We start from the raw sequence: 21281 nt of genomic DNA on the forward strand, positions 1-21281 counted from the left end.
TTTTGTCCAAATACTACCATGAATAGTAGCAGTAGTTTGTATTGCAACTGCAAGCACAGCATATATCCGGTTATTACAGTGGACACTCCCTACCTCTCTTAATAACTTTAGTTTAGTAGTAGTACGTCATTCATGTGTGGGTGTATCACTGTTCACTCAATAATAAGCAAAGCACCTAAAGTCATCCCATATGTCATCAAATACATCCCATGTGAAGTGATAGATAATCAGATTATTTAGCTTCTTCATTTTCCTTTTCTAATACTCATTTGCACTATAGGGGGGAAAGCTAAATTAATTAAGCAGTAGCCCTTTTAACAGAGTATTCTCAGTGCCACCCGTAATAGAAAAGTAAGAGCTTCACCACCTGCATGTACTGGACCGGTACAGTAACGCAAGTCTGTCTCACTCACCATGGTGTGCATCTGTTTTTCTCGGGTGCAAGTTCACTGCGCTGGCATTATGCCGGCTTGCATAAGATAACGTACCAATTTTCCTAAACAAGAGAGAAGAAGAAGAATAAGACTGGTGTACTGTCATAGTCGACTGTAATGGAAGTCCATAGTGCTCGTAGAATTTGTTCCTTAAACTCCCACTAATGTTAGAGCAAGGATGAAGAAGTCGGAGGTTACATAGATACTGTCCTCAATAGTTATGTACTGTGCTTTCAATTTGCTATTTGTACTGTGACACAACTTTCTGCTTAATCATTTTGTGTTAATCTTAAGGAGCATTGGTTACAGACTATGTCTTTCTTTCTTCATATAGTTGCTCCTTCCAAATCCAAGAGACCATCAAGGAGGAGGGAGCTGGTTCGAATGGCCCGGCAACGGAGGCTGTATGCCACTGTCGCTGAATATCGGCGGCTGGTGGCCCTGGAGGAGGAGGAGACGCAGTCTGGTACTACAACAACATCCACTGGGACAGCTGCATCCTCCTCCGTGCGGGCTGCCAGCCAGCGCAGTGCTCCAGCGGTACGGAGCCGGGCTACCAAAGCCAAACGCCACCACCGAGCAGCAAAGACAGCAGCTGCCCCCCACAGGATTTGCAAGGCACGCCGGCGCCGCTTATGCCTCAGACTGTCCTACCTGGAGCAGGAGGTCCTAAGCTATAAGAACTTGGTGGAGGGCCTCCGCTTCGAACATGCCACCCTCCACAAGGAGCATGATGCCCTGGCTGCTAAAGTCAACAGCACCCTGCCGTAGTGTCCCTTGCCCCTTGTTTAGAAACTTTTGGGTGGTGGGAATTGGGAGTTGGGTTTTTTGGGGAGTTTTGAAGGACAATCGTTGGGGTTAGGGAGGGTCTTGCGGGAGATTATTTTGTTAGGGCTATAAAAATATACTTTTTGAAACTTTATCTGACCATACCTGTTTTTTACTGCTTTTGAGTCTGGTGGGTGGGGGTTTTAACAGTAAGTTTGTTTTCCTGAATAGTCCTAGGACTTTAGTAGTACTACCGTCAATCTCTCGTCTCTCCTAATACTCCATTATACTACCTCCAACCAAACGCTTATCTTACCTGTAATTTCTGTTTGAAAGTAGGGCTAGGCCCAGGGCTGGCTCCACCGGAAATGGTGATTAAGGTTGCAATCCAGGGCGGATGAAATTTCCTCCTCATTGCGGTGGTACTAGTGGTGTGACACAGTGGCAGTTGCATGGCTATGGAAAAAAGAAAATGAAACCTGGTTTGTCCTTACTGTAGCATTACAACGGTATGATAGATAATATAGCAGGTGACAGTACACTAGACTACAACAGTGCCACAATGTAGCCTAACAAATGGTAAAGTATTGATAGTATAACTTGTACTTGTGTAGGATTTCTTTGACATTGGCTACTACTACAAGAAATAGTACTGAAGCTGAGTAAGTCTAGAATATATCCTCAGATTTCTTCACCAGCCTGTTGCTATGACCTTATCCTCCCCAGCAAGTGTGTGGAATTATTGATGTCATTTAGTCACACATCAAGCAAAACCACACAGCCCGGGGGAAGAGGGTTAGGGTTTGTAAAATGGATGGGAATGGGGGGTTCTTTTTGGGTAGGTTTTGTTGAGAGAAAAAAAAAAAAGCACAGCATGGACAAACAATAATTGAACATAAAGAAATTTTTGGGTACAAAGCTAACCATAAATCTTTTACGTGACATAAAGGAAGTGTATGCACTACTGAATGCATTGTTACTGAAAAGTAAGTAGTTCTTTCGACAACCGTGAATGACAGAATGCGACAGTACAGGGCTACATTAAATTACGTTTAAAAAATAGCCGAAGTAAAACCTATAGAATGGCTGTAGGGATCAATTTAGAAGCAGAGAGAGATCCAAGAAATGCAGTCACACACACTCATAGAAGAAAAGAATGGATACTGTATCTGTATTGTTGTAGTTGTCCTGTAGAATTTGGTAAGTAAGTTGCATGCAGCAAACAATTCCTTTTATTAGCAGCACTCCTCCATTCCAGCTGATGCTTTGTCCATCAATGTTGGTGACCAGAAGACACCCTGTCCACTGCCTGCCTGGCGGATGCTGAATTGCGGCTCGCTAATGTGAACCCTGACTCCATCCTTTTTTCCCCATTGCACAGACTGAAACCCGGCCTGTAATTATTGAACGAAAAACAGCACTGATAAATAAATATAAGATATGTACGCTGTGTAGTGCAAAAAGTCACACTTTGATTTTCCTAATAGACAGTACAACATTTTTGAAAGTGCGTACTCTGTCTGAGTCACCTTTTGAAGGATAAATAAGTATGGGCAAATTAATTTAGCAGATCTTTCCCCTCAAGCTAGGTGTACTGTAAACTGTGTTTTAGAACAAAATTAGACCTTCCCAGCAGTGCTCCCACCCAGACCCTTACTAAAGCCAGTCGCAAAAATGTAGAAGACCCCCAATCAGATCTCAAAAAACGAGGCCTAGCAGAAAACTGGTGACAAAACGTACTTCGAAAGTAAAAGTAGGCCCAAATACCCGCTTACCCACCGTGGATTGTATTCAAACCACTTGCAAGCAAGCAAAAGTATCCATAGCCAGCATCGCTCCAAGACTCGAAAACCCCCCCCACCCAAACACATGCAATAGACATACTGCTAACCCTAACGAGCCCTAAGTTAAGAATAGTGGCAGAGGCTTTCTTTAACTGTGCCAAATCCCCCCTTTCCCACCATGGATTTTCTTCAAATGACTTGCAACCAAAATTACACATTCTCACGAGTGCTCTAAGACCCCAGAACTCAGTTGCAAAAATCTAGAACACCCCGAAACACATGCAATCCTGCTGCTAGGGCTAACCCTAACGAATCCTAAGTTACAAAAAGTGCCAAAAGGCTTTTCCTTATGGATTTTGTCCCAACCACTTCTATCCAGTATTAGACCTTCCCAGGAATGCCCCAAGACCCGCCAACCCACCCGCCAAAAAGCACAACACCCCCAAACAGCACAAAAGGAAAATCTCATACTTACAATATTTCTCGGCCTTCGGTCCAAACTCGCTGTGCAGCTAGGCCATAACTCCAGTTTTCCACCACGGATTTCCTAAAAAGCAAATGCAATCAAGATTAGAGTGTCCCAGCAGTGCTCCCAGACCCCAAAACTCACCCACAAACACCCGGAACCCCCCCAAAGAGCTCCTCAAAGGCAAGCAAGTCAGCAAAAACACACAAAAAATTCCGCCTCCGATTTGGTCCAAACCACTTTTATCCGGTATTAGAGCTTCCCAGCAATGGCCCCAGAGCCATCAACCAAGGAGAAAACGAGTAGAAGACACCCAAACAGCCAAAAAGCAAAAGTACAAAAATGGGGACTTAGTCATTTTTTGCCAATTTCCCAAATCACTCCGCGCGCACTCTGCAGCTAGGCCCTAACTCCCCTCTGCCACCATGGATTTTCTTCAAGCCTCTTGCAAACTAAAGTATCCATAGCCAGCAGTGCTCCCAGACCCCGAAACCCACCCACAAACACCAGGAAGCCCCCCAAACAGGCCCCCGAAAACGCTACATTGAGCAATATCCGGTATTAGAGCTTCCCAGCAATGGCCCCAGAGCCGTCAACTCACCCGCAAAGAAGTAGAACACCCCCACAAGTACTGAGTCTTTCATCATTGGGCATAATCCAGCCCTCTGCTTTGATGGAAATAGGAGTCTGGAGGAGGAGGATAGAGGAGCATGTTCTTCTGAACTTGTGAACCTGAGGAATGCAGACTGTGGCACCTTCAAATCAATAAGCAAACAAATGAAGACAGTTCTGCCGATGGGCTTGTTTTTGTGATTAGGTGATTAAAGTTTGAATTATATTAACTGTGCACAACAAAGAAAGACAGACACACAGGAATAAAAGTGAATAAGGACAAAAAAGAAAGTTATTGATTCATTGTCTCATTTTCAGGGCTCGGTGTCAGGGTCCAGGAATAAGAATAAGGCTTCGTCATAATACTCTGCAAATTCAGGCAGGGTGAGCTCAGTGTCACCTGACAGAGACGAAATTCCCTCATCTACGTTGCTGTCCACCTCGTCTTCATCCGGCGTGCTTTCTCGTACTCTGTAATCTGGTGGTATGAGGTGCTGATTCATCTTGATCATTGTTAACCTCTGGTGCAGATGATCCGGTTGCCGGTGTCTTTAATGGCTGAGAGGTCACTTGTGCCACAGCCACAGGTGCAGAAGTGGATTGTTTTGACTGGGGATGGCCTGCTGATGCTTATGTACTGCCTTTTCCTTCAATTTTCTGCCGTTCTCTTTCAAACCTCTTGGCTGACAAGGCTAGCCAACGTTTGTACTTTGTAACATCTTCATCAGCAAAAGGAAAGAATGCTCGGCCTGCCAGCGCCTTTTTGTAGCGTGGATCCAGAATAGTAGCCAAATGTAATGCTGGTTTGAGTGGATCATTTTAAGACGTTCATCACCTTGTAGGCGCTCTAATAATTTCTCCGCCAAAACAAAAGGGTCTTGGTTTTTTTCATCTTTTTGAAACACAGAACACACCTCCTTCAGTTGGTGTTCCAGCATGTACAACAATGGGATAGCTTTTTCCAAATTACAGTCCTCCTTGCTGACTGCACGCGTGAAGACCTCAAAAGGACGAAGCATGCGTGTCAGGCTTTTAACTATGTCCCATTGCGCCGCACCCATCCTCAGGTCCTTCTGAGCTGTACCCTGTTTTAAGAAATAGTGATCGAGTACCGTATACTGCTCATACAGACGCTCAAGCATGTAGAAGGTTGAGTTCCAACGTGTTGCCACCTCCTGGATGAGTGCTTTCACTGGCATTCGACGTTCATGTAGCAGGCTCCTCAGATGCTTCCGGGCCTTAATAGAATGGCTGAAATGGTTGCACATTTTCGGCAGGTCTCCACTACCTCGTACGCTGCACTGTCTTTATCACTCAAGAATTTTTTGACAACCAAGTTTATACAGTGCGCCAAACACGGCACTCTGAAATACTGACCCAGCTCCATGGCCTTAACTACATTGGCGCCATTATCCGTGGAAACATAACCAATCTGGCGTTTTTTTGGGGGCAGCCAGTCAAGGACCTTTGTGTTAAACTCATCCAAAATGTTTTGTGCTGTGTGACGTTTCTCCAAACCAAACATGGCTAGTGTTGCATGTTTCCGAGCAGCTTTAAAAACTTGGTCCGGGTCAACACCTGCGTTTAGCTTTGCTTTAACCCCTGAAAAAGAGACCCAGTGTGCAGTGATGCACATGTAATCAGTGCCTGCGCCACTGGTCCACATGTCTGTTGTCAGATGTATAGTGTGAACAGCACTCTTCTGCAAAGCTGCCCCAATCACCTCCAGCACATCTTCATGTAGTGCTGGAACCGCAACTCTGGCAAAATTTAACCGGCTAGGAACCTTCCATTTAGGGCAGAGCGCTGCCACTAATTCTAGAAAACCAACACCTTCTACAAAAGAAAAAGGGAGAAGGTCCAGAGCTAGCATTTTAGCCAGCTTAGTGTTATACAGACGCGTCAGTGGGTGGTTGCGTTCATATTGCGCTTCTGTAAACAACATCTTTTTAATGTTGCCCTGGACAAAGGTCCTTCTGAGCTGTACCCTGTTTTAAGAAATAGTGATCGAGTACCGTATACTGCTCATACAGACGCTCAAGCATGTAGAAGGTTGAGTTCCAACGTGTTTTGCCACCTCCTGGATGAGTGCTTTCACTGGCATTCGACGTTCATGTAGCAGGCTCCTCAGATGCTTCCGGGCCTTAATAGAATGGCTGAAATGGTTGCACATTTTCGGCAGGTCTCCACTACCTCGTACGCTGCACTGTCTTTATCACTCAAGAATTTTTTGACAACCAAGTTTATACAGTGCGCCAAACACGGCACTCTGAAATACTGACCCAGCTCCATGGCCTTAACTACATTGGCGCCATTATCCGTGGAAACATAACCAATCTGGCGTTTTTTTGGGGGCAGCCAGTCAAGGACCTTTGTGTTAAACTCATCCAAAATGTTTTGTGCTGTGTGACGTTTCTCCAAACCAAACATGGCTAGTGTTGCATGTTTCCGAGCAGCTTTAAAAACTTGGTCCGGGTCAACACCTGCGTTTAGCTTTGCTTTAACCCCTGAAAAAGAGACCCAGTGTGCAGTGATGCACATGTAATCAGTGCCTGCGCCACTGGTCCACATGTCTGTTGTCAGATGTATAGTGTGAACAGCACTCTTCTGCAAAGCTGCCCCAATCACCTCCAGCACATCTTCATGTAGTGCTGGAACCGCAACTCTGGCAAAATTGAACCGGCTAGGAACCTTCCATTTAGGGCAGAGCGCTGCCACTAATTCTAGAAAACCAACACCTTCTACAAAAGAAAAAGGGAGAAGGTCCAGAGCTAGCATTTTAGCCAGCTTAGTGTTATACAGACGCGTCAGTGGGTGGTTGCGTTCATATTGCGCTTCTGTAAACAACATCTTTTTAATGTTGCCCTGGACAAAGCATTTACGGGATGATGATGATGATGATATCTTCGACCCAGTTACGCTCGCTGATGAACTTTTTCGCATTGGTGTCTCACTCTCTCCCACACTCTTAGTGTGGCTCACATGGGGTGTGCTGCTGACAGGGGTGCTGGGTGTAAGTGAAGTGTTTGACACGTCTTCTTCCTCCTTGTCATCATCAGATGAAAAATCAACGTTTTCATTACGTGCAATTAGGGCTTCCTTGATCGCCTGTAGGTGCGCAAACCATTGGACAGCGTGCTGTCTCTTAAGATGGCCTCTCTGGCCTCCGGTACCATAGTTGGTACCAAACTTACCACGACTAACTGCAACCTTGCAAATGCTACAAATGGTGAAGTTTTCCCTTTTTGGGCAAACACTAAAGAAGTCCCAAGCTGGGGACTTGAATTGTCTGTGGGGGCCGGAGGAGGCGGCGATACTGGTGGCGGTGGTCTTGCTGCTAATGCCAGATGAAGTGGAGGATGTGGATTGCCGAACTTTAGTACGTTGTGCACTTTCACCACCACTAATTGAGGTCGAGGTGGATGGAGGCCCCTTCTTGCGAGGAAGAAATATGGAAGCGGTACGTGTTGGTGTACTAGTTAACTCCAATGATTGTTGTGTTTCCATTGCCTCCTCGTCGACATCATCATCACGCTCAGCAGCTTCTCAGGCTAGGGTCGAAATGTCTCTTTGCTGCATGCCCGCTGGGGCTGCAGTGACCTTTATGATGACTGGCTCGTTGTCGTGAGAGGCTTTATCAGCAGCAGTATCCGCCACTTCTTGTTGAGCCTCATCACACTCCATAACTATGAGTTTTTCGACGACCTTCCTTTTACGCTTAAGTACCTTTGTCAGATCATGGTGTGCCTCACTCTCAGACGGCCGTGGTGGTTCCCAATTTTCATCCAGATCATCAGAAGGAGGTGGGCTTGAAGAAGATGTAGACACCCCCCTTGATCTTTTCCTTGCTAGGGATGTGGAAGACAATGAATGATCATCAGGAGGAGTGGCTTCCTCAAATGATACCTCGGCTTGATTGTCGATTTTCTGATGTGCCCCTACTTCGGGAGGAACAACTATTGTGGGCACTTGTGACCCTCCATGCACCTCTGCTTGCGCATCTCCTTGCGCTGCCTCTCCTTCCACATGTACTTGGGCTTGTACTTGCACATGTGGTTGTTGTTGCGGCTGTGGTTGTTCAACACTTGTAAGATGAGTTACAACAACCTGTGTTGATTCAGGGACATTGCTGCTACTTTCTTGCGATGAGCCAACATCACTGGTCGATGGTGATTGAAGAAGTACACTGACTGCCTCTGCAGCACTCAAGGGCTTGGACTTAAGTTGGCGTGGTGGTGGCGGCACTGAGCCCAATGGAGCGGGGGTGCTGCTCCCAGCTTGGTCCCCAGCAGATCCCGCTGCTGCTGCAGGCGTACTTGTTTTTTACTCCCAAAAAACGTGGCTGCCGGCACACAAGCCTCCTTGGTAACTTGCTTCTTCTGCTCCTTACTGGCAACTTTCTTGCTAGAGGAGCTACGGGGACCTTTTTTTGGGGCCATCTTCTTCAGAGCAGGTCAGAACAGCAGGCCGCAGTTGCACGAGTTGCAGAGTTGTCTGTGGCCAGACGTGACGTCGCGTGACGTTATGCTGCACACACACACCGCTGCAGGACTTCTTCCTGGCACTGGTGGTTCTCTTGAGTCTTGTGCACCTAAAAGCAATGGAAGACAGAGGAACATCAGTTCAGTTATACACCCCAAAAAAATTAAAAAAAACACAGAAAAATCAGCACAATCCCATGCCCTCCATGATGTTTAAATTCAAGACACCCCACAGAAAGACTAGGCCCATGCAACACTCACTACACCTGGTGAAAAGGCCACAACAACAGGCCAAAAAAACAAAAATCACAGAAAAATCAGCACAATCCCAAACCATCCAGGCCCTCCATGATGTTTAAATTCAAGACACCCCACAGAAAGACTAGGCCCATGCAACACTCACTACCCCTGGTGAAAAGGCCACAACAACAGGCCAAAAAAACGAAAATCACAGAAAAATCAGCACAATCCCAAGCCATCCAGCCCCTCCATGATGTTTAAATTCAAGACACCCCACAGAAAGACTAGGCCCATGCAACACTCACTACCCCTGGTGAAAAGGCCACAACAACAGGCCAAAAAACGAAAATCACAGAAAAATCAGCACAATCCCAAACCATCCAGGCCCTCCATTATGTTTAAATTCAAGACACCCCACAGAAAGACTAGGCCCATGTAATACTCACTACCCCTGGGCATAAAGGTTGAAAACTAGGCAAAATGGTTGCAGGCCTAACAACACTGCCTGCATTCAAAATGACCACTTGCTTCCCAGCACATGGCCTGCCTGTACCAGCACTCAAAATGGCCCCCACCCACATGGCCTGTCCCCATGAACACCCCAAAAAATCGAAAAACACAGAAAAATCAGCACAATCCCAAACCATCCAGGCCCTCCATGATGTTTAAATTCAAGACACCCCACAGAAAGACTAGGCCCATGCAACACTCACTACCCCTGGTGAAAAGGCCACTACAACAGGCCAAAAAAAAGCTAATCACAGAAAAATCAGCACAATCACAAACCATCCAGGCCCTCCATGATGTTTAAATTCAAGACACCCCACAGAATGACTAGGCCCATGCAACACTCACTACCCTTGGTGAAAAGGCCACAACAACAGGCCAAAAAAACGAAAATCACAGAAAAATCAGCACAATCCCAAGCCATCCAGCCCCTCCATGATGTTTAAATTCAAGACACCCCACAGAAAGACTAGGCCCATGCAACACTCACTACCCCTGGTGAAAAGGCCACAACAACAGGCCAAAAAAACGAAAATCACAGAAAAATCAGCACAATCCCAAGCCATCCAGGCCCTCCATGATGTTTAAATTCAAGACACCCCACAGAAAGACTAGGCCCATGCAACACTCTCTACCCCTGGTGAAAAGGCCACAACAACAGGCCAAAAAAGCGAAAATCACAGAAAAATCAGCACAATCCCAAACCATCCAGGCCCTCCATGATGTTTAAATTAAAGACACCCCACAGAAAGACTAGGCCCATGCAACACTCACTACCCCTGGGCATAAAGGTTGAAAACTAGGCAAAATGGTTGCAGGCCTAACAACACTGCCTGAATTCAAAATGGCCACTTGCCTCCCAGCACATGGCCTGCCTGTACCAGCACTCAAAATGGCCCCCACCCACATGGCCTGTCCCCATGAACACCCCAAAAAATCGAAAAACACAGAAAAATCAGTGCAATCCCAAACCATCCAGGCCCTCCATGATGTTTAAATTCAAGACACCCCACAGAAAGACTAGGCCCATGCAACACTCTCTACCCCTGGTGAAAAGGCCACAACAACAGGCCAAAAAAACAAAAATCACAGAAAAATCAGCACAATCCCAAACCATCCAGGCCCTCCATGATGTTTAAATTCAAGACACCCCACAGAAAGACTAGGCCCATGCAACACTCACTACCCCTGGTGAAAAGGCCACAACAACAGGCCAAAAAAACGAAAATCACAGAAAAATCAGCACAATCAAAACACCCCACAGAAAGACTCAGTCCACCCACCACTGAGTACCCCTGGGCAAAAGGCCCCAAAACAGCCCAAAAAACGAAAATTCCAAAATTGTAGTTGCAGCAACTGTAATGCCCAAAACAAACTTACTTGTGAAATTTCTAATCCAAAAGTGATCCAAAGAAAGTCAAAAAGGCCTCAAATCCAAATATCCAGCAGCATCCACAAAAAGTAATCCTTCCAGCTCCAGATCCAAATGAAAAGTGACCAGGAGATGGACAAAGCACTGGGAGGAGCCTGCTGGACAGGAACAGGAAGTTGAAGACTGTGGGGCACTTCCTTCCTCCCACCCCCCCCCCCTCCCTAAAATGGACTCCTCGCAAAAAAAGTGCAGGCAAATGTCAACCTGAGGAGTTATTCAGATAAAAATCATCATTTCCAGAAGGTTTATGCTGCTTGCTGGTGGATTTCTTGTGCAGAATTGCAAATTTTGTATTTTCGCAAATGCGAGATTGTTGCTGCTCACCGCATCTACAAGGTCGCAATTGAGAAGTCCCGCGATACATGATCACGGCGTACTCGCGTTGACAAACTCTCGCTGTGCAAGTTGGCAAGCCGCGAAGACGTAATCGCGCTCGCCATGGCGCAGCACTCGCAAAATATCGAGAAAAACAACTCGGCAAACGCTGAATGACGGTAAGTAAACGACACGCGCCGCAAAATTGTATCACCAAGAAAAAAAAATCCGCTGCGTGCGAATTTGCGGATTTTCGGTAAATTCGCGAGCATTCGCGGATTGCGAATTTACCGAAAATCCGCAAAATCTGCGAGCATAATGAATTTTCCGCCCATGCTTACTCCTGACAGAAATCCTGTTTCATTTGAAGGGAGGAGAATTGAGTTGAGAAGATTTTTTTAAAGTAAGCTAGTGTTTAAGGAAAATGCATCTCAGGAAAGGTGCATGTTGCAAAAAAGGAGTGAGCATTTTAGGGTGGTACCACCAAGGGTAATTTGGGATGACCATTAGGCCTGGGACAAAAGGACCTGTGTCTGTGGTGCATGATGGTGGACATAATGATGGACTTTCGCATTGGCCCACCAAGCTTAGTAGTGTGTTTTATGACAAACTTGAACTTATCAAAGGGTTCAAACATCTTACCAAGGTGAAGGATCAAGCGATTCCGGTTAAACACAAGCTGCGTAACGTACCCTTCAGTTTTATAGATGATTTGGCAAAGGAACTTAAGAGAATGTGTGAGTCAGGTCTCATTGAACCTGTGGAATCGTCCTTGTGATTAAGTTCCTTGGTCGTGGTATGCAAAACAAATGGTACTCTTAGAGTCTGCATCGATTTGCGCAGCTTGAACAAAGAAATATGGGTTGACTCACACCCTTTACCCCGCATTGATGATTTTCTTTCTAAGTCTATAGGTTCAAAGTAGTTTTCTAAGATTGATTTAACTTCCGCATATCATCAAGTTGAACTAGACTCATCCTCTAAACACCTTACTGCTTTAGTTTCCGCTGTTGGAACTTTTCAGTTTAAAAGTATGCTTCTCGGTCTTGCCTCGGCGGCATCCGTGTTTCAGCATATTATGGAGAAAATTTTGGTGGGAATTGAGGATACTGTTGTGTTCCTGGATGACATTCTGGTAGCAGGAATATGTAAAGCTTCACATGACACGAATCTTACTGATGGAATGTTTGCTCTTTGAGTTTTGGTTTGTACAGAGTATTGTTCGAGGGGCTCAATTAGCACTATTGATGGACATGCGGGTGGCGGGCGGCGGCGAGGGAGGACAAACACTTCTTGGGTGCCTTTTACTAGCGAGTTATGACACATACACCGAAGACACGGAGGATTAATATATTGTCTTCGAACGTTAATGGTCTGCAGAACAAAATCAAACGTACCATTGTCCTTCAGTACCTTCACAGAAACGCCCCAGACATAGTCTTCCTTCAGGAGACACACCTAATAGGTAATCTTTATAAGGCCCTTAACAGGTTTGGATATACGCTTCAGGCCCATGCAGGCTTTACCACGGGCTCCAGGGGGGTCGGAATCCTTGTAAAAAACCTGCTTCCATTGGTGGTTAGCCGTAAGTGGCTTGACCCTCTGGGGCGCTATGTTGCTATATCTGGGCGGTGGGAGGGACGCACAATTAACCTCTGCTCTGTTTACATTCCTCCAAAACGGCACAGCACCACACTCCCAGACATCGGGACACTGGTCCTGGATATGCCCGGTGGAGTCCTGGTCATAGGGGGGGACATGAATGATGTGATGGCCAGGGAAATGGATAAATCCATTGCTCCACCTGACCGGGGTGGGGGGAAACCAACTTGGGGACTTTGTACATGCGATGGGATTGGTGGATCTATGGCGGGCACATAATCCCCACCTCCAACAGTACACGCATATTTCCGCGGCTCACGGTTCGGGGTCAAGGATTGATTACTTCTTTACACAGGTGGGACACATGGGCCTCTTTCATAATAGTTGTCATGAAGCCAGAGGCATATCCGATCACTCCCCGGTTGGAGTACAGCTAAGAGGTCCCACACAGGATTGGTCTACCCCTCCTAGGTTGGATGTTTTTTTGTTCAAGGACCAGGAGTTTCAAGAATGGTTTGGGGAGCGAGTGGATCAATATTTTGAGGAGAATATGGGCTCCGTTATATCCCAGTGTACCCTCTGGGAGGCATATAAGACCGTGGCCAGGGACTTTGTGCAGGCAGAAGCTGAGGAAGGAAAAGTATGCCCAAATTGATAGCCTAGAAACTGAGATTTATGACTTGGATCATGCCAGGGGGGAGTTACAGGAACAGGAGCAGGAGATCAGGCGCAAACTGAGACTCAAAGAAAAAGAATTGAGGGATGTGATGACTGACCAGGCAAGATCGCGCGCTATTGCTACGCAGAGGCGTGTTTATGACTTAGGGGATAAAGTGGAATAAGACAAAAAGCAACTTAGTCCACAATGTTTAATTCACACTGTGGAAGCATATTGAATATACAATGATTCAAGGCAATTAGTAATTTATTGCAGTGCCCCAAAGTAGTAAAAGGGAAGGGAGGGTGTGATAGTGTAAGGAGGTAGTGAAAAAGGAGGGGGAAATTTAGATACTGGTGTAATCAGCAAATATAGCAAATATTTATATATGTTACATAAAACTGTACACAAAATCAGGACCGTTTAGGTTCATATAACTCATTCAGGCAGAGATCATACTCCACATAGTTCATAAATGAAAGCAATATGGAATGGAGTTGATGTAGACAGACTGGTAGTTGTCGACGTTTCGACCCTTATATATGCAGACTGTGATATTCTTGCTGTAGGGTCTTCATCAGGACAAGGAGCGGGAGACACATAACCACAACAGTGGTGTAGTCGGGACCCGATGTCATCAGTGTCACGGTCGATCTAGTAAATCATATTGTCGAGTTTCTGTTTGTTATAAATGCCTGTCGTAGTCCTGAATTTTAGCGGTGCTGGTGCCAATTCCGATCGCCGTATTTATAACACGTCCGACGGGATTGGGGTTGGTTGATGACTTAGGAACACAATCAAAATGCGTCAAGTACGGAATGAATCTCGTGCTGGTCGCTGCTCGACATCGCAATCATTGCAAACAGGACTACGACAGGCATTTATAACAAACAGAAACTCGACAATATGATTTACTAGATCGACCGTGACACTGATGACATCGGGTCCCGACTACACCACTGTTGTGGTTATGTGTCCCCCGCTCCTTGTCCTGATGAAGACCCTACAGCAAGAATATCACAGTCTGCATATATAAGGGTCGAAACGTCGACAACTACCAGTCTGTCTACATCAACTCCATTCCATATTGCTTTCATTTATGAACTATGTGGAGTATGATCTCTGCCTGAATGAGTTATATGAACCTAAACGGTCCTGATTTTGTGTACAGTTTTATGTAACATATATAAATATTTGCTATATTTGCTGATTACACCAGTATCTAAATTTCCCCCTCCTTTTTCACTACCTCCTTACACTATCACACCCTCCCTTCCCTTTTACTACTTTGGGGCACTGCAATAAATTACTAATTGCCTTGAATCATTGTATATTCAATATGCTTCCACAGTGTGAATTAAACATTGTGGACTAAGTTGCTTTTTGTCTTATTCCAATTTTTATTGTGTGAGTATTACTTCTATGTTACTGGGACCCCTTCCTATCACTAATTGTCCACCCAGGTCCCCGTGACTTTAACTGGGTATAACCCCCTTATCTATATTAGGGGATAAAGTGAACAAGATGATAGCTTGGGTTGAGAAGCGCAACAGGGACCGTAAATGGGTTCCTGGATTCCAGCCGGCAGACTACGCGAGACACCAGTGCAGAAATAGCTGAGGCGTTTGCGCAATACTACAAGACTATCTATCAGTCGCACACTGAACGACGGAAATGGGAGTGTGCCGATTTCTTGCGTGACGTGCCCCTGCCTACCTTAGACCCTGATAATAAGGCGATCCTGGAATCAGACATTACGGTAGAGGGGGTAGAGGCGGCAATGGGTGATTTGCAGGCGGGGAAGGCACCGGGTCCTAATGGGTTCCCGGCCGAGGCGTTCAAATGTGTGTCGGGACAGGTTGCCCTATATATGCTAAAAATGTTTAATGAAGCCAAGCAGGTGGAGATGCTCCCAAGGGATCTCTGATCCGCCAAGATAGTGGTAATACATAAGTCAGGCAAACCGGAGGATCTATGTAGCTCCTACAGGCCCATTTCTCTCCTTAATTATGAAACTAAGGCCCTGGGCAAGATCCTAGCCACTAGATTGGGGGCGGTCATTCAATCCTTGATCCACCCGGATCAGTCGGGCTTTATGCCCCGTAGAAATACAAGACTCAACTTGCGTTGCTTGTTCAGGGTGCTTCAGGCCGTGTTCACTGGCCCGACTATACCGTCGGCGTTACTGTCACTGGATGCTCATATGGCCTTTGACAGTATGGAATGGCAATATATATACGCGGTCTTGGCCAAACTGGGCTTTGGAGATACTTTTAGAGCGTGGGTGAGATTGTTATACACGGCTCCGCTTGCGAGGGTCTGGGTAAACGGCGCCCTCTGCAGGGAGTTCCAATTGGGGCGGGGCACGAGGCAGGAATGTCCGTTCTCTTCGACATTATTTGCCCTGGCTCTGGAACCACTGGCAGCGTGGTTACAGACTGATCCCCAGGTGCGAGGCATTGACTTAGGGGGCGGCTGGAAGGAGCGCATATCATTGTACACTGATGATGTATTAATATATGTTCAAGATCATGCTGACTCCATTTGGCGACTCATGCTGATCCTGCGCTCGTTCGGTGAATACTCTGGGTACCACATTAATTGGGACAAGTCCCTGGGCCATCTGATGTCGGGACCTCCTCCGGATTTATCTGTAGAATGTCAAGGGCTGGTGGGGAAGGAGACCTTCCTATACTTAGGTGTCTGGATCACGAAGTCAGAGGAGGAGTTCATACATATGTTATCTTATGTTAGCCGGCTTATAGGATGGACCGTAGGCTGTATCGCAGGGGTAGATGTAAATACCTTCTGCCACCTTTGACGGCAGCGGTTGTGGAGGCGTGGGAAAGGCGACAAAATTGTTGGTATGGGAAGCGAAACTTACAGCACAAACCCGCTGTGGGCTGGGAATTACCTCTCTGAGGTGGTGAATCTGCAGGGCCTTCGCAAATGAAGTCTTATTGGCATAGATGTGTTAGGGGATATATGGAAAAGTGGGGACATGTTAGAGTTTTCTACCTTGCAGGAGGAATTCCACCAGGGGGGGGGGGGTTTCTTCACTACCAACAGCTCAGGCATGCCGTCTTTCGCCATATCCATCAAGGGGATCAATTACCAGAGTATGCCCCACTGGAGGATAGGTTGTGGCTGCACCCGATGGTAGATAGGGCCATTTCCCTCACGTATAAAAAGCTTATCAATAATCTGCCTGACCCCCTTGGTCCTCTACAAGAAAAAATGGGAGTCTGAAGTTGGGTTGTTGAAGCAGGATGATTGAAACAAAGCTTTGCAGAGCCCCCGGGAAGTAGCGATTCGTGCCCGGTTTAGACTTGTTCATCTCCGCATCCTGCATCGCTCTTACACTCCACACACGACACAATACTGTATTGGGTACATTGATTCACAGTTTTGTCTGCGAGGCTGTGGAGAAGTGGGCACCTTCTTCCACATTTCTGCGACTTTACTAGGATCCGGGCGTACTGGTCCAGCCTGGTGGACGCTATGTCTGAGGTGGTTGGTGCGGAAGTTCCTCTGGAGGCCCGTTGGCATATCCTGGGAGTGACAAGTGACATTAGCTGGCTCAAATGGGATAAGGCCTGGTTAGCATTTTCAAGCATGGTCGCCAAGAGAAATATAGCCAGATTGTGGGGTAGCGATGTGGTGCCAACATTGGAAGAATGGGAGAATGACCTAGATTGGTGCCAGAGGGCTGAGAAGGTGATATATAAGAGCAGAGGGTGTCCTAAAAAGTGGGAAAAGATCTGGGGAGCGTGGAGACTGTATAAGGGGAGGTGACAGATACTCAATCTGTTTCTATAACTGACTGATATTGTATGCAATTTTGAAACTGATTATGCAGACCACAATGTTCGTGTCGAGTTCTGTACATCACTCTGTCACTTGTATGTTCACCTACCATCAAATGCTGTACAGTATGTTACTGTCATAGAGCCTGTTATCTTAATAAAAATATCTTCAAAAAACAAATAGAATCTTACTGATGTTCTGAACAGGCTACAGGAGAAGGGTATTGTTGCCAACAAGCTCAAATGTGTCTTTGGGGTAGACTCCATTGAGTATCTGGGACATCGCATTTCTGGTAAGTGTATTCTTCAGAGGGAGAGGTTCATTGATGCTATCATTGAGGCCCTGTGTCCTAAGTCAAAGGAACAAGTGTCTTCATTTTTGGAAATGTGTGAGTTCTACTCTAAATGTATCTCTAATTTTGCTGCAAAGACTGTTCATTTACGTGAACTTCTCTAAAAGAGGGTTACCTTTTTGTGGGATCAAGTCAGCCAAAGTGAATTTGATCAGATTAAACTCGAACTTGGTGGCTGCGAAATCTTAACTCCTTTTGATCCTTCTTAGCAGTGCATTGTCTCTGTTGATGCAAGTTTGGATGGGCTTGGTGGAATGATCACACAAATCAAACATTGTGTCGAGCACACGGTGGGGTTTGCTTCCCGTTCTTTGCGCCAAAGTGAAAAAAACTATTCGGTTATTGAGAGAGAGCTTTTAGCTTGTTGTTGGGGTGTGGAAAGATTTAAGACCTTTTTGTGGGGTAGGACTTTCAAACTGTTGACCGATCACAAACCTCTCATTCCCATTTTGAATGGTGTCGTTGTAAAGGAGCATACCCCCAGGATAGCCAGATTAAGTTCTAAATTACTTCAATATAACTTTCTGGTTGAGTACATTCCTGGTGGAAGAAATACCAGACCTGATTTTCTGTCTCGATCACCCATAACTTTTTGTGAACCTGATTTTCCTGGATTTGATGATGAAGAGAGTTTAATTGCAGCTATGGGTGTTTGTAATGTTGGTTGCTTTACTGAAAAAGAATGGTTTGATGCATTGGATTCTGATGCTGTACTTAGAAAGGTTAAATATTTTATTGTCATGGATGGCCTAAAGAAAAACATCTTGATAGTGAGCTCCAGCCGTTTTCAAAGATTGCAGATGAACTCTCTCTTGAGGGTGGTGAAATGATTTTACGTGGTGACAAGTTTGTGCCTCCTGTTTGTTTGAGAAATCGTATTGTTGATGCCAGGCACGAAAGTCATCTTGGGCAGACCAGCACCAAACATAGAATTCAGGCTGTTTATTGGTGGACTTCCATGGACCGTCAAATTAAAGATGCAGTCAAAAGTTGTGTTATTTGCTGCTCAAGTGACAAAGTGGTTAAAACAGTTACTCCGCCTAAACTAGTTTTTGAGCTTCCTTCTGGATCCTGGATGAAGTTAGCTGTTGAGTTTGTTGGACCTTTCAATTCTCTACCCAACAGGTATAAGTTTGCTTTGGGGGTTGCAGATTATTATAGTAAGTGGTGGGAGGTGCATTTCATTGTTGATCCCAACACTCATATGGTCATCAGATTTTTTTAAAGTAATTTTGCCAGAGAGGGTTTGCCTAAAGAAATTGTATCAGATAATGGGGTTCAATTTGTTTTTAGGGAAATGTCAAATTTTCTTAGTCAATCTCGCTTTGCTCATCACTGGGTTGCTCTTTATCAGCTCTAGGCCAATGGTTTTATTGAGCGCATGAACCGGATTTTGGTTGAGTTAGTTCAGTGGGCTGTCCCTAACAAAGTGACGATAAGAGAAGCTGTACAGAGTATGTTGTGGGCTCATGGCACTACTCCCGGTGTGGCTGTGGGGAAGAGTCCCTTTGAGTTGTTGTGAGGGAGAGTGGCCACTTTTGGCATGTGTCCTGCTTGAATTAGGCAATGGGGTTTGTGTTCTAAAGTTTCCACATCTGTGTCTGGTGCAGGGGGTCGAGATGAATCTGACAAACCTGAAGTTGGTGATGAATGTAGCTTGCCTTCCGTTGATGTTCCCTCCAAGTGTGACATGGGTAAAAGGAATGGCATTCTAAAATCCAGTTGGGAGAGTGGGTGAAAATTAAGATTCCTCATAATGTGCGTAAGAGCATGTCCAAATATGGCTCTACTGTTCGAGCGGATGCAATTTCTCGTTATGCGGTTAGAGTTAATGGAAAGAATTGGTGGAACATCTCAAGGATTTACAGAATTCCTGATCCTGTTGTTCATCAAATGGGACTAGAAGTCGGTTGTGAACATTCTTCAAACAAATCTTCTCAACAGGTTTCTGATTCTAACGACTTCAGGAGTTCTCTTGGATCTCCTTCAGTGCGGAGAAGCGGTAGAAGAAGACTTCCACCAAAACGCATGGATTTGTAATTTCATCAAAACACATAGATTTGTAATTTTTCATTTGTAAATGTGTTTTAGGCATTGTTATATTTCTTTTTATCACTTTGTGTTAATGCTTTTGTTATATCAGCTATTCTTGCTTCTGTGTTCTCTGATTCCCCTCTTTCCTTCCTCTTTGTTTTCTTTGATTTTTCCCTTCCTCTTTTTAGTTTTCACTTTTCTTTTCTTTTGTGTAGTAAGGAAGGGAGATGTTGTAGAAGTTTATTCTCGTGCTCACTGGAATGTTCCTTACTTCCATGGTGATAGAATGTGTTCATTTGAACTCCCAGGGACTGTTTGTCATTTCCCTGGAAGATGTGGAGACAAACGTTGATTAAACACAAGGTTTCCCCACTTACTTTTTTATTGTGGTCACTTCAACGACAGACTGAACTTTGAGGACCAGATAAATGCTACAACCTCTGCCACCTTTTATTCCCTTAAACTGTTAAAAAAGGTCAAACCTTTCCTGCCAGAAGACAGTTTACGTATGATTGTCTCATCCATTATCTTATCTCGACTGGACTACTGCAATGGGCTCTGTTTACAGATCCTAGAGACAGATTGCAGAGCCTGTAAAAATGCAGCAGCAAGGCTGGTAACAGGCACCCCTGTATTTGTATTGTCTTTAAGGCACTTCATTGTCAGGGTCCTGATTTTCTGACTCACCAGTTTCGATGGTATACTCCCAAAAGAACCCTCCACTCACAAATATGTGAGCGTACCACCCATGAAGAAAGCCTTGTAGGGGGAGAAGTTTTACTACAGGTGCGGCAAAATCCTGGAACTCCACTAACCGCCTCGCTTTCAGGAATCAACTCAAGACCTGGGTTTTTAACTTAAAATTTCCCTCAGCTACATTTTGTCATCAAGCTACCCTGTTCTCAGTAGAGTTGAGCCACTAGCACCAGGACACCTCCGGGTAACCGTGCGCTCTACAAATATATTTAACATAACATAAACTACTGCTGCACTAACTGGTGTGTGGGAATTGTAAATGTTACCCCACCAACATCTAACACTTTCCCTACTATTGCACTGATTGGAGTGAGAATAGTAAATTTTATCCTGACACTCTCCAACACTTTCCCTACTTTTGCCCTCACTGGAGTCGAAATAATACTTTTTACCCCTTTGCTACCCAACACTTTCCCTACTGTTGTACTCATTTGAGTGGGAATAGTAATTTTTACCCCTCAGCTATCCAACACTTTCCCTACTGTTACACTCTCTGGAGTGGGAATAGTCATGTTTACCCCTCTGCTATCCAAAACTTTCCCTACTGTTACACTCACTGGAGTTCGAATAGTAATTTCTACCCCTCCGCTATCCAACACTTTCCCAACTTTTCCAATATATATATATATATTCACTGAAAAAACCATAGGTTTTAGCCCATATATGGTTAGGGATTAGCATTTACAAAACCTTAATTTACTCGCACAAAACCATAGAAATTTGCATATATAGTTAGATGCAATAACTATATATCGCGCACCCGCAACCCACTGCTGATGATGTCACATATTACATCATTCATGACATGGTCAGTGACATCACTGATGACATCACTGATGACATCTCAAATGACATCACTGATGACATCTCAAATGACATCACTGATGACATCACTGATGACATCTCAAATGACAACATCCAGTGACTGTATGTTTCTGTAAAGTTAAAATATGTCTTACATATTGAAGAATGAGTGGATGTATAAGTGTTCGGATGAAGGATTTAGTAGGTGCATGACTGACTGTATGAGGGA

This window comes from Lissotriton vulgaris, chromosome 11 (genome assembly GCF_964263255.1).
Source record: "Lissotriton vulgaris chromosome 11, aLisVul1.2, whole genome shotgun sequence".
NCBI classification, from domain to species: Eukaryota; Metazoa; Chordata; class Amphibia; order Caudata; family Salamandridae; genus Lissotriton; species Lissotriton vulgaris.